Raw genomic sequence first — 26506 nt, forward strand, 5'->3', positions numbered from 1 at the left:
AAGTCTTTGTCCTGACTTTTGTTTATCCTCTAATGCTTGTATGGTGACTTCCTCAGCTGGTGTTGTATTCCCTAAAGAGTTTTCTCCTGATGATGGGTTAGTTCTTGGATGGTGGGGGGTTTTTATGAATCTACCTTGATTGTCTCTAAATCTAGCCATAAATGAACATGATTTCTAAATCTATGTTTTTGCTCGTTTTTGTTTATTGAAATTTTTTTCTTTTTAAATCCTTTAGGTACGCCTCCCTGGCAACGGCGCCAAAATGTAGTGTCCTATCTAGGGTGTTAGATTAGGCTATATTTATTATCGACCAGGATCAGTAAACTTCGAGGCATGCGTCTACAATCTATAGACATAAAGGATTCCTAACTAAGTGTTCGTGATGGTAGGTTACAAAACTTCTTTACGGAAGGTTGAGGTATGTTCCCTATCACCTGGACACTCAGGTCATTCAACTCATCTACTTACCTAAAAACACTGTGTATTACTTAAACCAAGATTTCAATCCCCTTACGAGGATGATGTGCATAAAACCTTCTGTTTAGTGAACACTCAGCATTCAATGTTTATCATTCATGAAAGATTGAAATATATTAAAATCATAAGCACACTTAAAATCCAAATATATGAGAAACAGGGTTCATGAAGATGCTCTTAAAAATAATGAAAGATCGGATCCCTTACAGGATACAATTCAATGATCTCAGTGATTAATCCTTCAAGCTACCATCATAAACATTACTCATACGAATTTCTAATTGAATCAATGAAAGCATAAACTGAACTCTAATCACTGTGCATGCTAGTGAATATTTAGAAGTTGCAAATGAAATAAAATAATAGTATACCCGTTCCACGCAGGGCCCGTCCGCATTTCAGAGGTATACTGGACTGTGCTCAAGCAACTGTAAAATCAACGCAACAAGGAAATCGTGACTGCAACCGTGTTCTTGGTATTAAGTTCAAAACTCTGTTTTTAAAAAGATACAATGATAACCACTAACTAACCACACAGAACTGTGTTTACATATGTTTTTACAACCTTTACATTTCGAAACGAATGTACATTCATGATGCGGCTGTTGCCGCTTTTGCTATGGCATAGTTTTTAAGTTGTTTCCATTCTGAACCGATTTCAAAAAGGAATAAAACTACATCAGTTTAGAACCCTATGCTGTTGTTGCTTTTGTCGCCAACATGCTATACTTTGACCGTTATTGACCGTGCCTCCAGGAGTGTTGGTTCTGCTGTAGGATAGGTGTTCGTCCATGCTTGTACATTCTACTTTTCATCCCTACCCTTTGCTTTAGCCTAGCTGTCATGCCATATGTCAAACAATAAACCAATTACAGGATGTTGCAACTTCCTGTTGTCTTTTTATTAAAAATCCCTAATTCTTTAACATAAAACTCATAAATCAATTCTAATGTATTTAACAACTATAATACTATTAACTAATCAATCTCAAGGGGTCTAAGATATATATGAAGGAAAAAGGTAGGCAAACGATGTGTTTGAAGAGGAAAAAGGAGGTCAAGGAATGGTACCAACAAGGAGCTCACGATGGCAGTCGCAGGGTAAGAAGAAGAAATCGCGAGGGGATAGGGGAGATCTTGAAGGCAAAATGCGGAAACAGGGGAGGGATGGCCTGAGGGAAGAAGAAAGAGCGATCAGCTAGCAGATATCTCGTGAAAGTAGATTTTCTGAGTGCGCCAGATCCCTATGTGTATCTTAGTCACCATGAGAGTTTTATGGATCTTTAACCTTTCCATCATGTCAGTGATTACAGATTTTTTGCAGAGCTGATTGAGAAAAAAGATGTTCACTGTCATGGAAAATGATGATAAGTCTCCACGCCATTGCAAACTAGACAACCCAGTGGTCTAGCACATGCCTTGTTGGCTTGTATATCAGAATTTTTGTTTAACATGCGTAGAATATCATGGAAGCACAGATCTTTCACAAGGTGAGCTAGAATGTGGCAATGACGTAAGATCTACTGAAGGAAGGCATTGAGGGGATCTCTCTTCTGAGCCATTGAACTGATAACCACTGTCGAATCTCCAAAAATGAAGGGTGCATCTATACCAAGCTTTCTTAGCTGAGTAAGTCTGTGGTAAAGGGCCAGGGCTTCTGCCCTGTTGTTGGAAATATGGTCAAGACCCCATTCATATGAAAGAACATTGTCCCCATTTGCATTAAATATTACTCCTCCAGCTCCTACAACACTAGGATTCGACTTTGAAGCCCCATAAAAAAAAGACAGTACCTATTGCAATTTTGGATCCAAGTTGCAAACTCATCTTCCTTTAGTCTAATTTTCCAATTATGAGGGACAATATTTTGTCTGTTGCTAGCAATGCTGCTTTTCTATCTACTATTGTTTTTATCCAACAAGTGTGCTATGAAGCTTCGCTCTTCAACACTGAGCTCAGAAATGTCTATATTCCTCTCATTCTTGGCTTAGATAGTTTCCAGGGCGAGGCCCTTTGCCTTGTTGCAAAGACTTCTGATAGTCGAAGCCTTGTCCTTAAAATTTTTTCGATTACGAGCCAACCAAATATTCCATAACATGGTGTAAGGGAGGGTATCCAAGACTCTCTTCACTGTGCTATTCTTCCTTCGCTGCCAGGGATAATTCTTTTTCCACTTGTGAAGAATTTCTCCTGTGGTATTTTGGTTGCTCCACGGGGTTTGACTATTCTGAGACAAGTTTTTCCAGCATTCAGTAGCAAATGGGAAATCAATGAAGAGTTGATGGATGGATTCCTCAGTAGCAAGGTAGTTTGGATAGCGAGAAGGACCATTGATGCCATGCTTTTGAAAATTTTCAGCCATAATAATTTTCCCTTTGAGAAGAGTCCAGAGAAAAAATTTAATTTTTGGAATCGCTTAAGACATCCAAAAAGCCTTCCAATGGTTCCAGATTGGCAGGGGATAGTTGTTGCTGCAGAGAACTGGTGGGCAGCCTGAATGGTATAAAAACATCTAGATGGATCCCATCTGAACCCATCTAGAGCATTCTTTTTGACAGGGGCTATAGTATGCAGATGGGGTTAGAGGGCTGACAGGCTAGCTTTGTATTCATTGACTATAACTGGGAAGGACCAACCAGACCAAAGAAGGGATAAAGGGTCCCACTGGGAGATACGATCCAAATGATGGATACCAGCTCTTTCAAGAAAAGAGAGAATAAAATTGACTCATGCTTGCATATTTATTGGTTGCTATCCCATTATTTTGTCAGCTCCTATATCGATGCTTGCTCCTCCCTTGGGTATTTTTGAAGTGTTTTGGGCAATTATGGGAATTGCTTTTTTGCATAAGCGCCAGATTTTCGAAGTGTCTCTATTGGGGATGTCTTGATCAAGGAGTTGCTACCTTGGAAAATTTAAGTATTTAATTTCCAGGACCCTTTTCCACCAGGCAGGAATGCTGGTTATGAGTCTCCATACAATTTTTCCTCCGAAAGCTAAGTTAAGAGATTTGGGCGATCTGATACCAAGACCACCATGGTCTTGGGGCTGTATTATGTGCTTCCAACTGATCAAATTGAATTTATTTTTGTCATTCTTCCCTCCTTGCCACAAGAATTGATGAAGGATGCCTTCCATTTTGTGGTGAAAGGAGGCCAGAGCTTGAAGAAGAGTGAATTGGTATAGAGGCAAAGAAGATAGACTGGATTTAAGTAGAGTGAGATGGCCAGATAGGTTACGCCAAATGGAGCCCCACTGCTGAACTTTCCTTTCCATCTTATCAATTATATTGTCCCAGACTTCTTCCCTCAAGGGCCCTGCACTTACAAGAATTCCCAAATATGAAAAATGAGTCCAGTCATAGTGGCATGAGACTGCATAGGTGGTGGAAATATTATGGAGAACCTGTGTTATTGTATTCCAACAATAAATACAACTTTTTTGCTGATTAACCAGACCATCGGAATAATTCATGAATTTTTCCAGGAGAGTTTTGAAGCGCCTGGCTATTGTGACAAAAGCCCCTCCAATTAGTAAGGTGTCATTTGCAAATTGCGAGTGATTTATGTTCTTGACTCCATTCCCAAATTTTATTCCTGTTATGAGGCCAACCCTCCGATTGAAATCCAGAGCTTTGCTGAAGGATTCAGCCATCAAGATAAAAAGATAAGGTGAGACAGGGCAACCTTGTCTTAAACCACGGGAGGATTGGAAAGCTTCGCCTGGTCTTCCATTTACAAGAGGGGAGATCCATGGCCCGGAGATGCAAGCTTTAATGAGATTAAGAAGCCTTCATCAAATCCCATATTTTTCAAAACAACCAAGAGAAAAGAGTGTCGAACTCTATCAAAAGCGTTGGCTAAGTCATGTTTGAGGATAAACCCTTTCTCGTTCCTGGACTGACTTGAATGAATGGCTTCTTGAACTAGGAGGATGGAGTCAGTTATATTTCTATTGGCTAGGAACCCCCCTTGATTTTCAGAGATGAGAGATGGAAGAAAGGGTTTAACGTGAGAGGCAATGACTTTTGACAGGATTTTGTAAGAAGAGTTACAAAGGGATATAGGATGGAATTTGGCAATTGAAGAGGGCCAGTTTTCTTTGGGTATAAGAGCCAGATGAGTGGTGTTGGTGTACCCCCCTATTTTACACTTTCGTTGGATCCATTTAAGCATTTTTATCAAATCTTTTTTTATTATTCCCCAGAATGCTTGATAGAAACATATGGGAAAGCCATCAGCACATGGGGCTTTACTAGGCTAGAGAATCCATATCGATCTTCTGACTTCTTCCTCATTGATCTCCTTAGTTAAACTATCATTCATTTGCTTGCTTATCCCTATAGGAAGGTGTTGTAATAAGTCAGTATAATCCTCCTCTTCTTTACTTTCAGTAAGGAGGTCTCGAAAATGATCTATTGCTATCCTTCGGATGACGTCCTGAGTGACTTGTATGTTACCTTCAACATCTAGAATGGAGCTTACGCTATTCCTTATCCTTTGAGCTATTATTTGCTTATGAAAAAAGGTTGAATTCTTGTCTCCCCCCTGCAGCCACAGTTGCCTCGATTTTAGCCTCCATTTTAATTCCTCTTCTCTTTTTACCTGGCATAAATGTAAATAGAGATTGCTTTCCTATTGTTTTCTCCCTTGGGAGAGACCATACTCCTCTATTGCTCTTTGAGTGATGTTAAGATTGTTCTTACTCTCCTTTCTTTCCTTTTCTGGTTCTTTATAACTTGTTTTGGCCCATTCTTTAATTGCTTGTTTTTTTCTTTTAATTTGGATTTCCAAATGAAGCCTAGGGACCCTTCAATGTGCTGAATCCAAGAATTGAGGATGATTTCTGCAACTACTTGTATGTCGTTCCAGAGGGAACTATACTAAAAGGGATGGGTCGAATATTGCTATGGTTTTCCAGTGTGAGCATGATTGGATAATGATCTGAAGCTAGACATGTCAATATGTTAGCGTATCCAATAGAAAACGTGGAAAGTAGCGTAACATTGATTAAAATTCTATCTAATCTCTCCATAATGTTAACTACATCAATCTGGCGGTTATTCCATGTGTATCTTCGATTTTTTGGTACAATGTCCATAAGTTCATGTTCTTGCATAATGTTTTCCAAATGCATTCTGTAGGGATTAGAAGTAAAGCTAACTCCTCTCTTTTCATTGGCATGGAGGATAAGATTGAAATCGCCTCCCAAAATAATGTTAGAATTCTCTTCTTCATCAATGCTGGCTTTTAGATCTTGCCAATAGCAATCCTTTTCTCTAAAATGGTTGGGCACATAGATGTTGTAGATGATTATAATTTTCCTGTCTTCTTTGTTTTCCAAGACCTTTTTGATCCAGTGTTGATTGATGATTTCTGAATTGCAGTTCCATATGCTTTGATTCCAAATTGTGGCTATTCCACCTGAAGCTCCTCTTGCTTCACTGATGCTAGCTTTATACTGTCTTTGTTGTTCTAGAATACCATTCATTTCCCGCTGACCTTGCTTTGTTTCTTGTAAAAAAATAAGTCCTGGTTCCTCACAATGTATAAGATCTCTAAGGGCCGCTATCTTGGAGGGGTGCCCAAATCCCCTGCTATTCCAAGACAGGATTTTCATCATTCAAATTGTGGTGTTCTGGGAGGTGCTCGCCCCCCTTGATCCTTGTTAACAGTTTCTTTGTCATGTTGACATAGGATGTAAGTTTCTACGGGTGTCTGAGTTCCCATTGCAATATCTTTCTGTGCATTCTCATCCCGGTGCTACTTGGCGGATTTCCTACCTGAACTAGGTTTCTTATATGGGTCACTAGAACCTCCATGTTCTTTGGGAGAACTCCTGGTTATTCTGTTGATGGGAGGATCCAGAGGGGGCTGAGAGGAGATGACCAGGGGCAAGGTGGATTTGGACTATCCATGGGGGAGGCTTTCAAGATGATCTTGAGGGTGGCTTTAAGGGACAGAAAGAATAGAGAAGGGATTAGATGAAGGGGGTGAAGGAGGGGAATGAGGAGGAGATTTAGAGGTTGCAAGAGAGGAGGGGGGAGTATGAACTACTGCAATGGTTGAAGGACCTACTTCAGGGGGAGCTTTAACCAGGGAGGTCGATTTCTTTCTTTTAACCACTTCCCATTGTTCCTCTTGAGGATCATTCTCTACATTAAGAAGCTTAGTACATCTGTTGGCAAAGTGGTCGTATTCATGACATACCTTACACTTGAATGGGATCTGCTCGTAATCCAGCTGCTGAATATGGCTCCAATCATCGACTTTGAGCTAATGGCTTCAGGAAGGCCTTTACCGAGGTCCACTTCAACACAAATCTGGGCATAGGTTTGCATGTTGTCTTTTGGTTCGCTTCGATCAACATATAGCTCAAGAAAGGATAGAAAAGATAGATCAACGCCTTAGAATTCAGCCTCTTCGAGGGGGAAACCTCGTTTACATTACATAAATGAACAATTCTTGGATGATAAAAATGAGAAGACCTCCTTTCTATATATAGGAGTCTAAGGGGTCATAACATAATTAGAGCCGACATAACAATAATAATGTAAGGGCACAATAATAACAATAGTGGGCTTCTATGTGGCACAATAGTAACAATATGGGCACTACATGGGTACATCAATATAATAAGTGGGTTGTACTAATAACAATAAGCGGTTACACTAGTATTATAGGGGCCTAACATGCCCCTCTCCTTCAAAAAGCATTGTCCTCGATGCTTGAGTAGTTCTTGATGCTTCTGTATAAAATTCTTGTCCTCCCATGTGGAATATTCAGCGGGTAAGTTCTTCCACTTGATGAGATACTCTAAAATTGATCGATTTCGTAGCTGTGGGGTTCTTGTTTCTGTGACTGCTCCAGGCTCCAATATGATTTTTCCTTCCTCTTCAATTTCTGGCAATATTGTTTGAATTGGGATCTTTTGAAATTTTTGAATAAGTGGCCATACTTCTTTGTGCTTCTTCCATTCATCCCTTGCTTTGTTTATCCAATCTAGTTGCATAATAGAAATAGCACAAAACAATGCTTCCACATCCTTATCCTTGAAGAGTATTCCCATTCGGTAAGGTCGCCATTTTCTAAGTGCATGTAGTATTGCCAACATTTCCTTCTCATAAGTAGCTTGCTTGAGATGTAGCTGTAAAAATACCCAATCACCTACATCAAAAAAATTTTCACTACGATGTTGATCTACCTGTTGTTTTGTTTGATTTTGCACCAAAGTGGCGTTATCCTTTAAAATTTGGAGAACTTGTTGTTGATTCTCGATGTGATATTTCACTGCTTGAACCTTTTCTTCTTGATTTGTCCTTCTATCTCTAGAGTTTGGGGAGTGATAATTTCTTCCAATCCTTTACAAGATATGGTTGGATTCATTTCCTGATGCTCGATGTGACCTTTCACTTCTTCAACATTTTTCTTCTTGATATGTCCTTCTATCTTGATAGTTTGAGGAGTGGTAATTTCAACCAATGAACTACAAGATATGGTTGGATTCATTTATTCTTTCTCGATGTGATCTTTCACTTCTTGCACCTTGTCCTTCTTGATATGTCCTTCTATCTTGAGAGTTCAAGGAGTGGTAATTCTTGCCAATGCTTTACAAGATATGGTCTGATTCATTTCTTCTTTCTCTGGGGTGTGGTCCTGGCGTATATCTTCTTCTTTTGATGTTTCTTGATCCTTTTATTCCTCCTCTTCATATTCTATGTAAAATAATTTCTTCTTAGCACACTTACGACATTTAGTGCATTTGCTATCACAATTGTAACAAAGCCCTTTTTCTCTTTTTTCTTCCAATTGTTGTGGTGTAACCCTTGTAGGTTGTGGAAGGCTAGGAGAAGCAACACTTCCATATTTATAGTTGTGAGGGGTATGCTTCCTAGTTTCCATAAGTTTTTCTTTCCACTATGTCACAAAGCCCTTTTACTCTTTCCAATTGTTGTGGTGTCGCTCTAAAGAAGGTGTTTCTCTTTGTATCCTCATAATGTGCTATCATTTCCTCCGTGAAAATTGACTACGTAACAAGTTGTTTATGAGAACAAAGCCCTTTATACCATAAAAATTGATCTGGTTCTAAATATGAAGATGCAATAAATATATTTTGTAATAGTGGTACACCATGTAGATCAAAGTATTGCTCGATCTGATGTATCCAATTTACTGGATCCTTACCATCAAACTTCCTCATCTTGTTTTTTCTTGATTTTAGGAGCTTGATCTTGAAACGACTGTAACTTTGTACTTTCTGATCTTTAAGTTTTGAAATTGCAACCTGTAGTACCCCTCTGTTTCCTCTTTCCAATGCCACCAGTCTGATCCAAATTGGATTCTCCAAGAAAGAGTTATACAGAATCTCCCAAGATGACCTCAATATAGACCTTTCTAGAAGAGCGAACTTGTATGAAGTTCCACGTGTCACTGTTTTGACCTTTGGATCTGAATAATATCTACGAGAAACTACAATCTGTCCTCTTTCAATAACTTTTTACGAAATTTCAATCCGATTCTCATAGAGAAAGTTATGATGATTTTCCCTAGGTCACCTATTCGGAATGTAATTCAGGAGTCTGCGAAAAGACCAACTTCCTCAGATCATATCTCTGTAAATATAGCACGAAAAGCTCTGAAATTCGGACCCGAGGTTCAGCGAGATTTCCTCTCAAATGGGTGTTTTTTGTAACTTTTGAAACATCGCAGAATAAAAGTTATAGCGAAAATTCCATGATGACCTATTTAGAGCAGCGAAACCTTAGAATCCAAAGCTCTGATGCCAAATGTTATGAAACCAGCTCAAGAAAAGATAGAAAAGATAGATCAATGCCTTAGAATTCAGCCTCTTCGAGGGGGAAGCCTCCTTTACATTACATAAATGAACAATTCTTGGATGATACAACTGAAAAGACCTCCTTTCTATATATAGGAGTCTAAGGGGTCATAACATAATTAGAGCCGACATAACAATAATAATGTAAGGGCACAATAATAACAATAGTGGGCTTCTATGTGGCACAATAGTAACAATATGGGCACTACATTGGTACATCAATATAATAATAGGTTTGTACTAATAACAATAAGGGGTTACACTAGTATTATAGGGGCCTAACATTTGTCCACTGCATTCCCAATGGCACGAACCAATTCATCTCCCCAGTAGTGAAGGGAGAGATGATGGAGCCAAACCCAAACTGGAACAACACTGGGGACATCAAGCTTAGGATCGAAGTCAGGGGTCCATTTTTTGAGATACAGGCCCCTAGAGTCCATGAAATAGGGCCCGTTTCTGAAAATTAGATCCCTATCTTCTTTGGATTCAAAGTGAAATGTGAAGTACCCTTTCCCACAAAATCTAATGGATATTTTCCCTTGTATCTTATCAGACCAGTTCCTCTCAACCCATCTTTGGATGGTTCTTGGGGAGGGCTAGAGACCCGTGAACTAACCAATGAGTCTTTTTTCTGCCAAAGATAGAGCAACCATGAGAAGTAGGGCTAGAGGCAAGAGAACTTCTTGAAGACCGTCTAGCTTCTTTACAAATTTTGAAACAGCAGGTCGAGGACGCTGTGGTTGCAGTGATTTCACTAAGTCAGAAAATGCCTATTGAGTATCGACCCCCTCCGGTGGAGCCTTCGGAGGGGCCATGGGCGAAAGCGAAAGACCCAAGAGACTGCACAACAGAAAACCTAGGGAGGCAACATGCGTAGCAGCTCAACTCAAGGTTTTTTCCAAAATAAGTTTGAGATTTTCGAAGTTACATGATTGTATAATTAGTCTTGTATTTCACTTGTGAAATAAATGTTCATTTCATAAGTTCTATGTCAATGACAAGGACCGATGATATTTCCACGAGCCCTTGAAGAGTTGGTATCTACAAGTAGGGATATCCATATAGATGAAATCTATATTTTATGATCATTTTGAAATATACAAGGGAAAGAAATGGATCCTAAATGCAACATAATAGATCTAGTTCTTCTTAAAGGAATTTTATGTAGTTCTTAAAGACGTATTTTTTATCAGAACATCTTTAAGAGGAACTCTAACTCTTGAAGTTCAAATAATTAGATGGGAACTATATACTCTAATACCCAAAATGACACCAGTAGAGACCTATTGAAATTTTTTATGAAGTTAAAAAGTTGGTGATGAAGTCCTTGGGGTGAGCATTGGAAGAAAGGTTTGTGAAAACCAAAGAAGATAGTTATTGCAAGTGCTAAAAAATAGTTAAACATGAGAAAGTAAACAAAATTTGGAAAATATTTAAATAGATTTATTCATGGTTCATAACAACAAGATGATCATCTTCTTTTAGACAATATACTTAATATAAGATAATCCAAATAAAACATGCTAATGTACGGTAGAGTTAGCTCTGATCGTAGGGAGAATTATTCGAAACCTTAGGGAAAATTTTGAAGAATTTAACTTGCATGATAATTTGAAGGCCCAAAAAAACTTTCATGAGTTTATATGGGTCTGAATAATCTTTAAATTCCTTAGTGGTTATGATATACGTGGCAGGAATATAGAGAATATTTAAGTGAAATATATACTTTTAATAAATGTCATTTTTTATCACCTTGTTGATATCTTAATGAAGTGAAAGTAGTTTACGTTTCGAAGTATCCAAATAATAACTAAAATTCAAATTAAAAAAAATGCAGGATAATTATGTTGGAAAATAGCAACAAGAAATGCTAAAAATAGAAGTGCTGAAAATAGCACTTCTATAAATAGTAGTTTGGGTATCAGTGCTCGATTGGGTAACAGGGAATGAAAATGGAAGTGCTAAAAATAGAATTTCTATTTTTAGCAGTTCAGTGTGGATTCCCATTTTAGTTAGTCCCTTGACTAAAAATAGGAAGTAAAATTCGAATTTGAACATAACAACTATTTGAAAATAAATTAATTAATTCTCCATGTGTTAATTAGTTGTGAAAAAACAAACATGAAGTCTATGTGAGGACATGCAATTGTTTATTTATTAATTGAGGAATTTATCCATCAGTTAAAGAGATAAGGATGAGTTCTAATTTGAGTAGTAATTAGTTGGCTTAGTTAATTGAGTCAATTCCAGTTATATTTGATTTAAACAGTTTTTTTAAATTAAGTAAGTTCAGTTAGTTAATGCATGTTAGCATATAACTATTGTACTTCAAATAACTGAAGATTCTCCCATGAATAACTCATGCATGTCAGTTCAGACAGAGACCCTGTTGAGATCAGAGAAGCGACAATGTACTATCAGTTGGATGAATATTTTTCCTATAAAGGAAGCTCACCCATGATGAGGATTTATCTCCTTCAGGACTGCGTAGTTGGATCAGAGGTTAGTGAGTGTGTGAAGATGCCAATTGACACAAGTGGTTGCACTAGACCCCAATAAAAGTTACGAAAAGAAATAGGAGGCTTGGAGGGCATACTAGAGGTTAGATAGAGGCCTTTGACTATCTATGAGTAGCAGAGGTATTGCAGAGAGAGCAGGATAGCTTTTGAACTAATTCTTTTTGTAATACTGGCCATATTTCCACTTTTATGATAATACAGAGTTGGTGTTTTATGTTGAGGCTTTCCCCGGGTTATTTATTATGTGTTATGTGTGATTGATTTCTTCTTATCATTTATATGTGTTTTCATTGATGTTGCTTATGTTCGATTAAGCTTCCGTTAAATTGTTTGTAGAAGTAGATCAAGTGTTTTTGTTTAGTATATTGCATTACCAGGTGATCTACAGGTGGGAATTTCTACATGGTATTAGAGCACGAGTGATCAAGGAAGAACAATATACAAGAAGGGAGAAGTTGAATTTGTGATTCCTGAATATAAGAATCGATTTCTTATCACATCTCTATTTCACCTATGGCATTCAATGGTTTGAGACTTGAATATTCCCTTGATGGCAGTTCGAATTATATAGCCTGGAGGGATCACATGGAATCAATACTAGAGGATAATGGTCTAAAGGAATTCATTGATCAAGAAGTTCCCAAGCTGACGGGTGCTGTTGAATTGGCTGAATGGAAGAAATGTGTGGCTAGAGTAAGGAGAATCCTTCTAGATGGAGTTCGAGATCACATAGTCTCGTGTCTCCATGGGAAGGAGACACCATTTTCAATGTGGAAAACATTAAAGATCTATATCAGAATAACAGTGATCAGAGGAAGTTGGCACTAAAAGACAAGCTTCAAAAGATCAAGTGTGAAAAGGGTGACACGATCTCTACATATCTGAACAAGCTCACCGCATGCAGCGATGATCTTGGAAGTGTAGGGATCGTGACATCTGATGATGACATGGTGAGTCTTTCACTCCTCGGTCTTCCTAAGAGTAGGCATAGCTACCAGGACTTGGTCAATGGAAGAGAGAAACTACTAGATTAGGAATGACTTTCATCAGATTTGATGTGGGAGGAGATAAGAAGAGCACCAAAGATGGTTCTTCATCCATGGATGATAAAGAAAACTGTGCATTAGCGAGCAAGGCAAAGAAGGGGAAGGAGAAGGTTTCTCATTCCGAATCCAATTCTTCCCATGGTGGGAAGAAGGTTGACAAATCGAAAGTGTGATGCTTTCATTGTCATGAGGTGGGCCATTTTCCTACATATTGTCCACAGAGGAAATCCAAGAAGGGATCCGGGGAAGGATCAGAAGGTGAGGCACTTGCTTCACAGTTGGAGTTGGATTTCACACTCTTCGCATGCATGGTTTCATCCATGGTGGGAAGTGGTTGGTTTCTTGACAGTGAACACATGACCGATGATAAGAGTTTGTTTAGTACTTTCGAGGAGAAAGATCTCCAAATACTCATAGTGATGGGTAATGATGAAAAGTATAGTGTCTCAGGTGTAGGTACGCTTATTTTTCAGAGGGAGCATGGAGCTCACCTTATCTTGATCGAAGTCAAATATGTACCAGGACTATATAGAAACTCAGTGTTGATCGTGATGCTGGAAGTTAGAGGCTATGATGTAGTCTCTAGTAAGGGAAATGTTTTCCTTAGACACATCATCACTAGAAAAGTCAAGCAGATTGGTTCACGGGTCAAGAACCTATATGCTCTTGAGGTTCAAGATGCATGCAAAGCATGCAGGAGCAAGGCATCTGATGGAGACTTGGTGGTTGAGAGGGAGAGTATATTACCTCTCAACATGCAGCGCTAGAAGAAGTCTCAGATGATTGTGGAGGAGCCACGATTGGTGCAGCAGCTTCAGGAGGTTGTGGAGCAGCCACAATAGGGGAAGTTGAGAGGAGGTCGAGTAGAGACAAATAGTCATGCAGAGACCTCTAGTAGTGGGAAACTTCGAGCAAGGTGGGCAGAGGGATCACATGTAGTCATACCTCCAGGTAGGAGGTGGGGAGATGTGGAGTGATTGTCCCACAGAGGCTGATATGGGGGCAGGATCCTTGAGGTACCCAACCTCATTGATTCAACCTTTTTATGGAATCCCTGACGAGGAGTAGTAGGACTGACTCATTCAGTAGAGACAGATGCGGATGGAGCGGCAGAGAGAGCTACAGTGTGGGAGTCCAAGGATTGTGTAGAGCTAGTAGGATGTAACGGTATGAGAGGCACAGGAGTGTTGCACCAGTGCAGGATGGCACAGAGAGGTGTACAATGATGAGAGATGCATGGAGTGTTGCAGTAGCTCAGAGGTCAGGGAGGGAGCACTTGTTGGCAGTAGGTAGCTCTTCAGCATCAAAGTATGTTTCTAGCCCAACAGAGAGGTAAGTTGGGAGTTTTTTTGTTCCAAGAGTTGCTGGAGCAACCACACCTGGTAGGTGTGTTGCATGCAGAACATTCCAGAGGTATAGGATCAGGTTCGAGTTGAAGCCTTTCTTGTTGAGAGGGAGTGTTGGAAAATGGCAACAAGAAATGCTAAAAATACAAGTGCTAAAAATAGCACTGCTATAAATAGCAGTTTGGGTATCAGTGCTGGATTGGGAAACAGGGAATGAAAAATGGAGGTGCTAAAAATAGAATTGCTATTTTTAACAGTTAAGGATGGATTCCTATTTTAGTCAGTCCCCAAACTAAAAATAGGAAGAAAAATTCGAATTTGAACTTAACAGCTATTTGAAAATAAATTAATTAATTCTCCATGAGTTAATTAGTTGTGGAAAATCAAGCATGAAGTCTATGTGAGGACATGCAACATTTTATCTATTAATTGAGGAATTTATCCATGAGTTAAAGAGATAAGGATGAGTTCTAATTTGAGGAGTAATTAGTTGGCTAAGTTAACTGAGTCAAGTCCAGTTCTATTTGATTTAAACAATTTGTTTAAATTAAGTAAGTTCAGTTAGTTAATGCATGCTAGGATATAAATGTTGTACTTCAGATAACTAAAGATTCTCTCATGAATAACTCATCCATGTTAGTTCAGACAGAGACCCAGTTGAGATCAGAGAAGGGATAGTGTACTATCAGTTGGATGAATAATTTTCCTATAAAGGAAGCTCATCCATGATGAGGATTTATCTCCTTCGATACTACGTAATTGGATCAGAGGTTAGTGAGAGTGTGAAGAGGCCAATTCACACAAGTGGCTGCAGTGGACCCCAATCAAACTTTCGCAAAGAAATAGGAGGCTTGGAGGGTATACCATAGGTTAGATAGAGGCCTTTGACTGTCTATGAGTAGTAGAGGTAATGCAGAGAGAGAAAGATAGCTTTTGAGATGATTCTTTTTGTAATACTGGATATATTTCCACTTGTATGATAATACAGAGTTGGGGTTTTAGGCTGAGGTTTTCCCTAGGTTATTTCTTTTGCGTTATGTGTGATTGATTCACTCTTATCAGTTATATGTGTTCTTATTGATGTTGCTCATGCTCGATTAAGCTTTCGCTAAATTGTTTGTAGAAGTATATCAAGTGTTTTGCTTTAGTATATTGCATTACCAGGTGACCTACAGGTGGGAATTTCTACAAATTACTTAAACGTACCATTTTTGGTTTGTTAACCACTCCTCCACTTTGCATGTTGTGTCAGCTTATCCTTGGATAGATTTGCATGTGGGTTTGTGTAGCCTCTTACAAAATATAGTAGATAAATTGAATATAGATCAAACCCTCAAATTTCTTAGCAAGGGTACTATGAATTTCTTATAGAATGAACCAAAGAAAAAATAATAAACCAATTGTTGATATTGTTCCATCAAAGAGTATTAGACAATGGTACTTTGAAAGCGAAATTTGGTAGAACACCACTATAATTATTTGCAAAATTAATTACATATTTAAATTAGAGTCCATGTTTAGAATATAAATGGTCTGCAAAATAATTACATACTAGTTGCGAGAAGGGAGGATATCCATTCCTCTCCATATATCAAAGAACAAAACACAACAAGATTCAAATTCTAGTCCTATAGAGAGAAAATCAATTTTAAGACTTTAGATTTAGGAGCGTAAGCTAAAATTTTGATGGTGAATACATGAATGAAAAAATGTTTTATTAAAACCCTTGAACTCCACAGATCTAAGGGGAATTCATTGATTAGAATGGATAAAAATCACAGGAAGAAATTTCCAAGGACGTATATATCATCTATGCCTCGTATAACTTACAGATGAAACATCAAAACCAGATAGATCACTATAGAAAAAGAGAAAAAATCAATAGATTAAAATATAATGAATTAAAAGAGAGGGATATCCATTTACCTCATAATACTATTGTGCACAACCATCTGTTACTACGATCTCAGAACAAATGGAAGGAGCCAAAAAATATATGGATTTGATAACTAATCACGCATGTATGGAAGCAAGGGATGAGGTTTGGAATATCATTGTGGCTCGGTAGAATGAATCCTTGTGGCTGGGAAAGTGAAACCTCAAATGTAAATGAATATATGCATCATTGACCATTATAACCATACACACCCAAGTATACTAAAAAAACATATGGTATTAATTTAACTAAATTATAATTAATTGATTTATAATTAATTTATAATTACTTATTTATAATATTTTAAAACCAGATAATTTAATTATTGAAATATTAAATAAGAAGAGGTTGAATAAATAGGAATAAATTATTTTTAATTAAATACAAATTATGATTATTTTTTCTTCTAAAGGAAAGAAATCACAATTTTATTTATAATGCAAATAAAAACCCATTTATAGATGCTTTAAGTTTGACAATGCAACTAAGTTGGGTCTTCATAATTGTATCAAAATGAATTTTATGTAAAAAGTAAAAAGAAGAAAAAATTACTTTCAAGCATGGGTTTCATGCTCACAGAAATTATTATTTTATTAGTTAAGTATATTCTTCATGCTTATAGGATTTGATGGATTCAAAGAGTCAAAGTCCTACTTCAACCTACTGTAAATAAGAAAATAATTCCAAATTGTAAATTAGGTTAAAACAATATCTAGATGCGAAGTTAGCCTACGTGTCAGGTCGACCCTCCCTGTTAGGAAAAATACATAGAAGGGGGGAGTGTGAATCAATATTTTTAATTCAATTTAAGTTCTAATTTAAAATTTTGAATTTTGTATGCTACTGCTATTCAAACAACCCACGTGCATACGTTCTTTTATTAATGAGAATCGTATATATTGAGATTACCATTTTTTCATTATTTCAATCAATTGCTTAATTTTATTCATTGCATCAATATTTCATTGTCCATTAATTAAGTAGTAACCATGAGTAAAAATAACAAATAAACCATCACACATAATCAACACATGAGAACATAAGGTCACCAAGATTTTAGTTGGAAACCTAATGTGGGAGAAATTCACTGTTGATGTTGTATATGTCTTCGTCTTTAATTATAAAGAAAAATTCATTACATTTTGGTCTTGTACTAGCAGAGACTATTTCTGACATGTAGGATCCTACCTATAGGAGGATAAAACCTCCATGCATTCTCCAACACCAACTCAGAAGGAGCTACAACCCCCTAATCTCAATTATCGACCCCTACTGGAAGGTAGCTCCTACCCCCTCATTGAAGGCTACAATCCGCATCACCTGATGGACCACTTTTCATAGTATTTGATGGTGTATCTACCTATATCAAACCATTGCAACATGTAAGTTACCTTTCATCATATTTTAAAACTAGACCCACACACAACAATATGCTAAATACTAATATACCAATCAACTTATCATTGATACTAATCAACCAATGACATTATCATCAATACATAAATAATCTACAATCATTACAAACAATGATCAACATACCCTCAGAATATATATGTGATTGTTATGAAGCATATCTACGTATATATATGTTTCCTATGCATAAAAACTATGTACAAATCTCAAATTATTAAATACTAAATAATGACAAACTGAATCAATGTAACTAGATAAAATCAATGCACAAAAAAGATATAGTAGATAAAAACCAAAAAATAATAAATAATACGAACTTGATCAATTGTCATTGCCAACCAGTGAGTATAAACCCTAGAACATATATGCTACTTTCATTAAATAGATCTTCTTATATACACGTTGCCCATGAATAAAAGTCTCATACAAATTTCAATATACTAAATACCAAAAAATATTATGTCTTAATCTATACATAGCTAATATAAATCATATCCGCGTATGTACATGACATTTCAGAATCAAACCTACATATAGATCTTAAATTACTGAACCAAATCTTTGTTGAAAACATAAAATAAATTCTACATATTTGACTATCACAATCACATATCACTACAAATACATTTAAATTGTATCATAACTATAACCACAAATCTTGCATTGTTATCTATTTCAAAGATAAATTGATCAAGCAAGTATATCCATGAATATTCAATACACTTTCAAATCTATCAATTCTAAGCCTTATCCATACACCCTTGTGCACACATGTTTTAAATCAAATCACACATGAATAATCCATTACATTGCACACTCAACTCCTTGATCTCCATCTCCTTATATAGCTTTTTCCTTTCCAATACCTCACGCAAATCCCTTGGTAATTTTGTTGGTGTTCTTTTGATAGGATCAAGTGGAAATTTCTAACACAATACAATGGGAAATTAGCATTGTAATGGCTCTTGGTTTCTTGTTTTCCATGGCTCAGATTGTGTAAGTGACAATTTTTTTGCATAAACTATATATGCATGTGAGTATTCTCTACAAAGGTCATTATACTTTTCAAACCTCACTTTTTTCATCCATCTTGTGACTGACCAATCAATTTTCTTCCATATCCTCTATAACATTTATACCATCAATCATGTCATCTCTAGCAGTTCTATAATCATCATATTATAATGAATTTGATATAAAGGAACTATTTGATAAGCAAGTTTTCACCAAGGACATCACATTAGCCATAATGCCAACAATATTCCCCTTTGGACTTGATGGAAACCACTTTGGTGTTTGGAAACCACATGTAAACACCAGTTCTCTCCCCCCCGAAAACAAGGGAATAGGGTTGAACCAGGATGAATGAAGTACTTTCCCTTGTAACTCTCATAATTGTAAGCTTTATGTTATGAAACCAGCTCAAGAAAAGATAGAAAAGATAGATCAACGCCTTAGAATTCAGCCTCTTCGAGGGGGCAACCTCCTTTACATTACATAAATGAACAATTCTTTGATGATACAAATGAAAAGACCTCCTTTCTATATATAGGAGTCTAAGGGGTTATAACATAATCAGAGCCGACATAACAATAATAATGTAAGGGCACAATAATAACAATAGTGGGCTTCTATGGGGCACAATAGTAACAATATGGGCACTACATGGGTACATCAATATAATAAGTGGGTTATACTAATAACAATAAGGGGTTACACTAGTAGTATAGGGGCCTAACATGCCCCTCTCCTTCAAAAAGCATTTTCCTCAACGCTTAAGTAGTTCTTGATGCTTCTGTATAAAATTCTTGTCCTCCCATGTGGAATATTTAGCGGGTAAGTTCTTCCACTTGATGAGATAATCTGAAATTGATCGATTTCATAGCTGTTGGGTTCTTGTTTCTGTGACTTCTCCAGATTCCAATATGATTTTTCCTTCCTCTTCAATTTCTGGCAATATTGCTTGAATTGGGATCTTTTGTAACTTTTGAATAAGTGGCCATACTTCTTCGTCCTTATTCCATTCATCCCTTGCTTTGTTTATCCAATCTGGTTGGATAATATAAATAGCACAAATTATGCTTCCACATCCTCATCCTTGAAGAGTCTTCCCATTCGGTAAGGTCACCATTTTTTAAGTGCATGTAGTATTGCCAACATTTCCTTCTCATAAATAGCTTGCTTGAGATGTAGCAGTAAAAATACCCAATCACCTACATCAAAACATTTTTCACTACGATGTTGATCTACCTGTTGTTTCGTTTGATTTTGCACCGAAGTGGTGTTACCTTTAAAAGTTGGAGAACTCGTTGTTGATGCTCGATGTGATCTTTCTCTGCTTGAACCTTTTTCTTCTTGATATGTCCTTATCTCTTTTGAGGAATGGTAATTTCTTCCAGTCCTTTACAAGATATGGTTGGATTCATTTCTTGATGCTCGATGTGATCTTTCACTTCTTGAACATTTTTCTTCTTGATGTGTCCTTCTATCTTAATAGTTTGAGGATTGGTAATTTCGTCCATTGAATTACAATATATGGTTGGATTCATTTCTTCTTTCTCGATGTGATCTTTCACTTCTCGCACCTTTTTTCTTCTTGATATGTCCTTCTATCTTGAGTGTTTGAGGAGTGGTAATTCTTGCCAATGTTATGAAACCAGCTCAAGAAGAGATAGAAAAGATAGATCAACGCCTTAGAATTCAGCCTCTTCGAGGGGGAAACCTCCTTTACATTACATAAATGAACAATTCTTTGGTGATACAAATGAAAAGACCTCCTTTCTATATATAGGAGTCTAAGGGGTTATAACATAATCAGAGCCGACATAACAATAATAATGTAAGGGCACAATAATAACAATAGTGGGCTTCTATGGGGCACAATAGTAACAATATGGGCACTACATGGGTACATCAATATAATAAGTGGGTTATACTAATAACAATAAGGAGTTACACTAGTAGTATAGGGGCCTAACACTTTATCTGCTGATATGCATACTAACCATGATCACCCTAAGAAAATTCTATACCTTCTACAGATATTAAATATAAGTACAAGACTATATGACTCAAGTACATGGCTATCCATAAGCACATATGACTTCTCATATAATCAATGACTCTATGATCAATCACCCAACATAATGGGCTTACATATTGGATCCAAATTTCAAATCAATCACCCAAAATAATGGGGTTACATACATGACATAGGTTGATTCCAATAGGCCATACACGTATAACTTTTATAATGATTACAACATGGGTATTTTCATGACTATTACATCGAGGTACATACATAACATCTATAACATTAAAAAATGACATCAATGAGGTATATTTATATCAAAATCATGATACTCATTAGCAACCACCGTGCTTCAAATAGGAATTTGCAACATAATCATATGACAACAGCAATATAAATAACACAATAGAATTATGAGCATCCTCATCACCAAGAAGCAATCAAGAAGATAAGACGGTGTAGCATCAATCTCTTCAATATCATCAACAACATACATATCCTCCTTGTCAAGTGAATTAATATTCAACAATAATAATAAGGCATCATCCATAACTTCACCATATGAAACCCAAGAAACACTGATAAACCATGACATAGTGACAACAACACATACATTTTTAGTAGTGAACAATGAAATAAGACAGATGAAAATAGTAATAATCATGAACTCATGATAGACAACATCATTCAATAACGATTACTCAAAAGACCATAATGGCAACAATGAACCATTAGAAGCATAGAAGATGCTTCTCGTGAACATGTGCCAACTCTTCATCACCAATTGTGATGTCATTATATCCTTCCTACAAACAAAAAAGAAATAGATCAATAATAGTAATAAGATCTCGAAATAAATCAACATTCATTATGAGCCAATACTCTTTTACACGCTATAAAAATTGCATAAGGATACTATCAACATACAACAACAAACCAATGTGAGAGCCATAAATGAGCCATTTCTTTATCACCACATAAAAACATACGCAATTTCTTAAGTCAAGAACCATGCACATACACAATTGTCCTTCACAAGAAACACATGCATAATGTAAAATGTTGATTATTCATAGCCACAACTCCCCCTAAACATGTCATTTTTGTTCCTCATCACAACCACTTCATTAGATATATCATCAATAACATAAACATCATTAAAATAATAACAATGCTATCGTCATAAAAGTACACTTTCATATCTCCATTTTACATCATGTGCCACTGATCCCATGGACCAGATATTTATGTAGTCCCTTCAGAAATAACATGAGATATAATAGACTGCAATGGGGACTGTTTTCTTTTACTCGTAATCTGGAGAATAGTTAGAATGCTTATTTCTACTATTATTCTTCGTTAATAAATATAATTTACCTGAATTTTTGTATCCTTTTGCTATGACTTCTCCAATGATTGCTTCTATGATCTTTCATCTAGTTGATGTAAATATAATTGCATTTCATTTATAAACTATTTGGCCTACACATAGAATTTTTTCCTTTATCCCATCAACCAATAATACATTAGTTTCTTCTCTATTCTTGGCATAAAAATTAGAATTACCCATGATTAATTACTTTGCAGATGAACCATTTCTAAGAATAACCTTACCATTGTTCTTTCTCTCAAGAGAGAAGAATATGTCATTATTTCGAGACATATCATGAGATAATTCTCTATCAATATACCATTTATCTTCTTCTTCAAATGCACAAAAATAAATGCCACACCTTACTTTCTCTTCTTCCTTCTTCTTAATAAGACTAATGTTGATGGACCCAACAATGTTCTTGTCTTTCTGTGTGTTTTGTCCTCTGAATGAATTCATTTATTTTTTCCTACATTCTTTTACTACATGAATAAGCTTATTACAAGTATAACATCTCACATGAACAGAGAATGAAGAAAAAAATCATAATGTTTTCATTTCATATTCCTCCGATTAAAATTAATAGCTTTGTGACCAAACATGTTGCAAGCAAAACAATATCCGTTAAAGAAAACTAAGTACCTGGGAGTTGCTAATCTTCTTATGAATCTACTTCTATAATTGGATGCAATGTGTCCAAAGTTATGATATATAAGACATTCAATTTCATTTTTCAGAGGAAAAAATCTATTCTTCTTTCCACTTTTGGGAGAAAATGATTTCCTTTGAAAATTATTTATTGTTAGTTGCTGGTTTGGTTGCGACCTTAATTCTTTACCAAGTTTTTTAGGGTTTTATTTGTTAACTTCATAATTCATTGCACAATCATATGAGCTAAATTATCCTTTTACATTTTCATGGAAACCAATATAAGATTTAATGGAGGGAGGTCTTTGACTATTAGTAAGGTTATCCAATTCCTTATCCTTTTATGTTAACATACCTTCTAGTATACTTACTTGAGCCTCTTTCTATCCTTTTGTCTTTTATATTTGAGTTCTCAACTCAATGATATCTCCCTTAAGGTCATTTTCTTGTTCTTCAAATAATTGAAGTATCTCCTCATATCACTTGTTTGATTTTTCAAAATTAGATTTGAGAGAGATAATATCTATTTCCAGTCCCTCACAATAATTGGTTCTTTCTATAAGCTCTTTGATTGTTTTATCTTCTTCATTTCATTTTTCCTCCTACAAATTTTGAAGTTTATTTCTTTCATACTCCAAACGTTGACACTGGTCTTCCTTTTCCTTATACCTTTTTCTCATTTCTTCTTCAATTTTCATTCCTTCTTTCAACTAGTTTTTCAATGTGACAATATATCCTTTGTAGGCACACTCCTTTCATGAAACATTTTCAATAACTTTCATTGATCTATATTTTCATATGTTATCCTTGTAATCATTGTTTGTAGGGCCATTATTTTTTAATCTTTTTTCTCTATAGAATGGTTATTTTCAGTTCTACCCATGAGAACAATTTCAGTTTACTCATTATCATCATCACGCATGACCAAGGGAGAAAAAAATCATTTAAGTAATGGTCATCATGCCTACAATAAAAAAACTCCCAATATATAGTGATTCTTGGTAACTATCTTCGTTACCTTCCTCATACTTGATCAATGGAAAATGGTGTGTTCCTTAAGCTGATATTTGCCAACATATTTCAATATCCTTGATCTGTAACTATTGAAACTTCCATTGCATTTGGTATATCTCTTTCAGTACGACAAATTTCCTGAACTAACTTCTTCCTTTCAGTTGCCTTCTTCTTTCTCTTCTTTCCCATTGTCCCTCATGCACACTCAAGCAATTAAGCTTCTACTGGATAAAGCTTCTCTCAAAGCAATTGTTAGGAAAAGTACTGAGAGGAGCAATGAATCAATATTTTTAATTCATATTAACTTTCAAATTAAAATTTAGAACTTTACATGCTACTGTTATTCAAACAACCCGCATGTGTAGATCCTTTTAATTAATGAAATCTATGTATACATATATTTCAAATTATTCAATATTTCTCTTAGTTATTTAATTTTAATCACCACATCAATATTTAATTTTCCATTAATTAAGTAATAACCATGAGAATAAAAAGAAAATAAGCCATCAGACATAATCAACACATCAACACATAAGGAAACTTGGATTTTAGCTAGAAACCCAAGGTGGGAGAAAACCACCACTATTGTCATATTTGTCTTATTTTTTTTATTATAAAGAAAAATTCATTACATATTGGTCTTCTAATGTTGTAGACTCTTTCTATCACATAGGCTCCTACCTCAAGGAGGCTACAACCTCCACTCGTTCTCTAGCACCAACTGGAAGGGAGTTACAACCCCCTAATCTCATTTATTGGTTCCTACTAGAAGGGAGATCCTACCCTCCACTAAAGGCTACAACCCTCAACACCTCCTGGACCACATTTCATTATATTTCATACTGGATCCGCATGTCTGAAACCATTAAAACATGCATGCCACCTTTCATCATATTTTCAAACTAGACCCGCACCCAACAATATGCTCAATACCAACATATGAATCAACCAATCACATTATGATCAATACAAAACAAATATTTATTCATTACAAACCTTGAGCAAATTCAGCTCATAATAAACATGTGACTATTTTGAAGCATGTTTGTGTATATACATGCATCCTATGAATAAAATATGCATACATATCACAAATCACTGAATACCAAATACTGACAAATAGAGTCACTATAACCATATAAAATCAATGCAAAACTAAGAATATAGCTGATACAAACCATCTTGATCAAGCCGTCAATGAAAAATGACAAAAAATAATACAAACTTCATCAATTATCATTACCAAGAAACAATTATAAACACTAGAACATATATGCTACTTCCATTAAATAAATTTGTTTATATACGTTGAGATATTCTGTTTCATTAATTTTGGGAAAAATCTCATGTATGTGACAACAATAGGATTAGTTGCTATATTAGCTCCAGTATTTTTTGAGGAGGAGTTAATACATCCTATATTTGTTGTGAGGGAATTTATGATAAAGTTTTATGCTCCAGCTATATAGAAATGTAATCTGTAAAGGATTGTAAGAGTGTGTAGACAAAATAGAGAAAATATGGGAGAGCTGAGAGCATGTGTGAATTATTAGATTTGTTGTGATCTCCTTTTGAATAATAAGTTTGCTGATGCCTCTGTTCTGGTGGACGTAGCCCAGATTGGTGGGGTGAACCATGTTAAATCTCTGTGTTATGGTTTTGTGTGGCTTTTTTGTTTGTGCCGTGTATGTTTATTTTATTTCAGCTGTGCTTTGTTTAGTATAACAAGTGGTATCATAGCGGCGCAGTGGAGCGTGGAGGGCCCATAACCTACAAGTCTCTGGTTGTGGAGCTGGTGCACGTAAGAGATTGGCTAAAGGTGGAGTTTCAGCGATTGGCGTGGTTTTAGCAGAGACAGTCGTACCAATTTTGCATTGAACGGGTTAGTGCGTTTTAATTTTGAACAGATGCGCCAATTGGCGCGGATCCGAGTTTGATACTCGCACCAGAGATTCACGATTCCAATTGGCATGGAATCGAAGGGATTAAGCATGCCAATTTTGCGACACTTATACGGATTTTTCTCTGCCGCGGTTGATCGGCTATCAGCGGAGCGCCAGGCAGTGGATGTGTTTTAGGCATTGTTTTTTCGCTGTTAAGGAGTGCCCGACAGATTTTTCCTCTGGTAAACTTACAATTTTGGTTTTTTCTTTTAAAATTGTGATTACACAGTACGATAGAGGCATTTTTTAATTCAGAATTGGAGATTGTTTGTTTGATACAACATGGAAAAAACTCAAAGTGCTCATTTTGGGATCGATAAGTTTAATGGAAAAAATAACTTTGAGATCTGGAAAGTGAAGATGCACGATCTGCTTGTGCAACAAGGCATGGCGAAGCCATTGTTGGGAAGAGCCAAATAGCCTTACCCCATAATAGATGATGAATGGAATGAATTGGATGGAAGAGCTCTTAGCGGTATTTGACTGTGTCTGGCAGATGATGTTTTGTTTAACATCATGTCAGAGAAAACTGTTGCTGGTTTGTGGAAAAAGCTGGAGAAGCTGTACATGACAAAATCCTTGACCAATAGGATTCTTCTGAAGCGACAATTGTACAGTCTATGTATGAAGGAAGGTACAGCTATTACTGATCATTTGAATGTCTTTAATACTCTTATGGTGCAATTAGAAAGTATAGAAGTAAAATTTGAATTAGAAAATAAAGCTATAACTTTATTGTGCTCGTTTCCCGAGTCATGGGATCATTTTGTTACTTCTATCAGTCTAAGTATATCCGAAACCCTTGAATTTGATGATATTGTTGGAGCTTTGTTGTCCGAAGAGACAAGGAAGAGGTCAAATTACGACACCTCTACATCAGAAGCAATGATGGCTAGAGGTCGTTCGAGAGAACGACGCTCT

This window comes from Pinus tabuliformis, chromosome 6, assembly GCF_031772625.1.
Source record: "Pinus tabuliformis cultivar Carrire ecotype Pingquan chromosome 6, CPIR1, whole genome shotgun sequence".
NCBI classification, from domain to species: Eukaryota; Viridiplantae; Streptophyta; class Pinopsida; order Pinales; family Pinaceae; genus Pinus; species Pinus tabuliformis.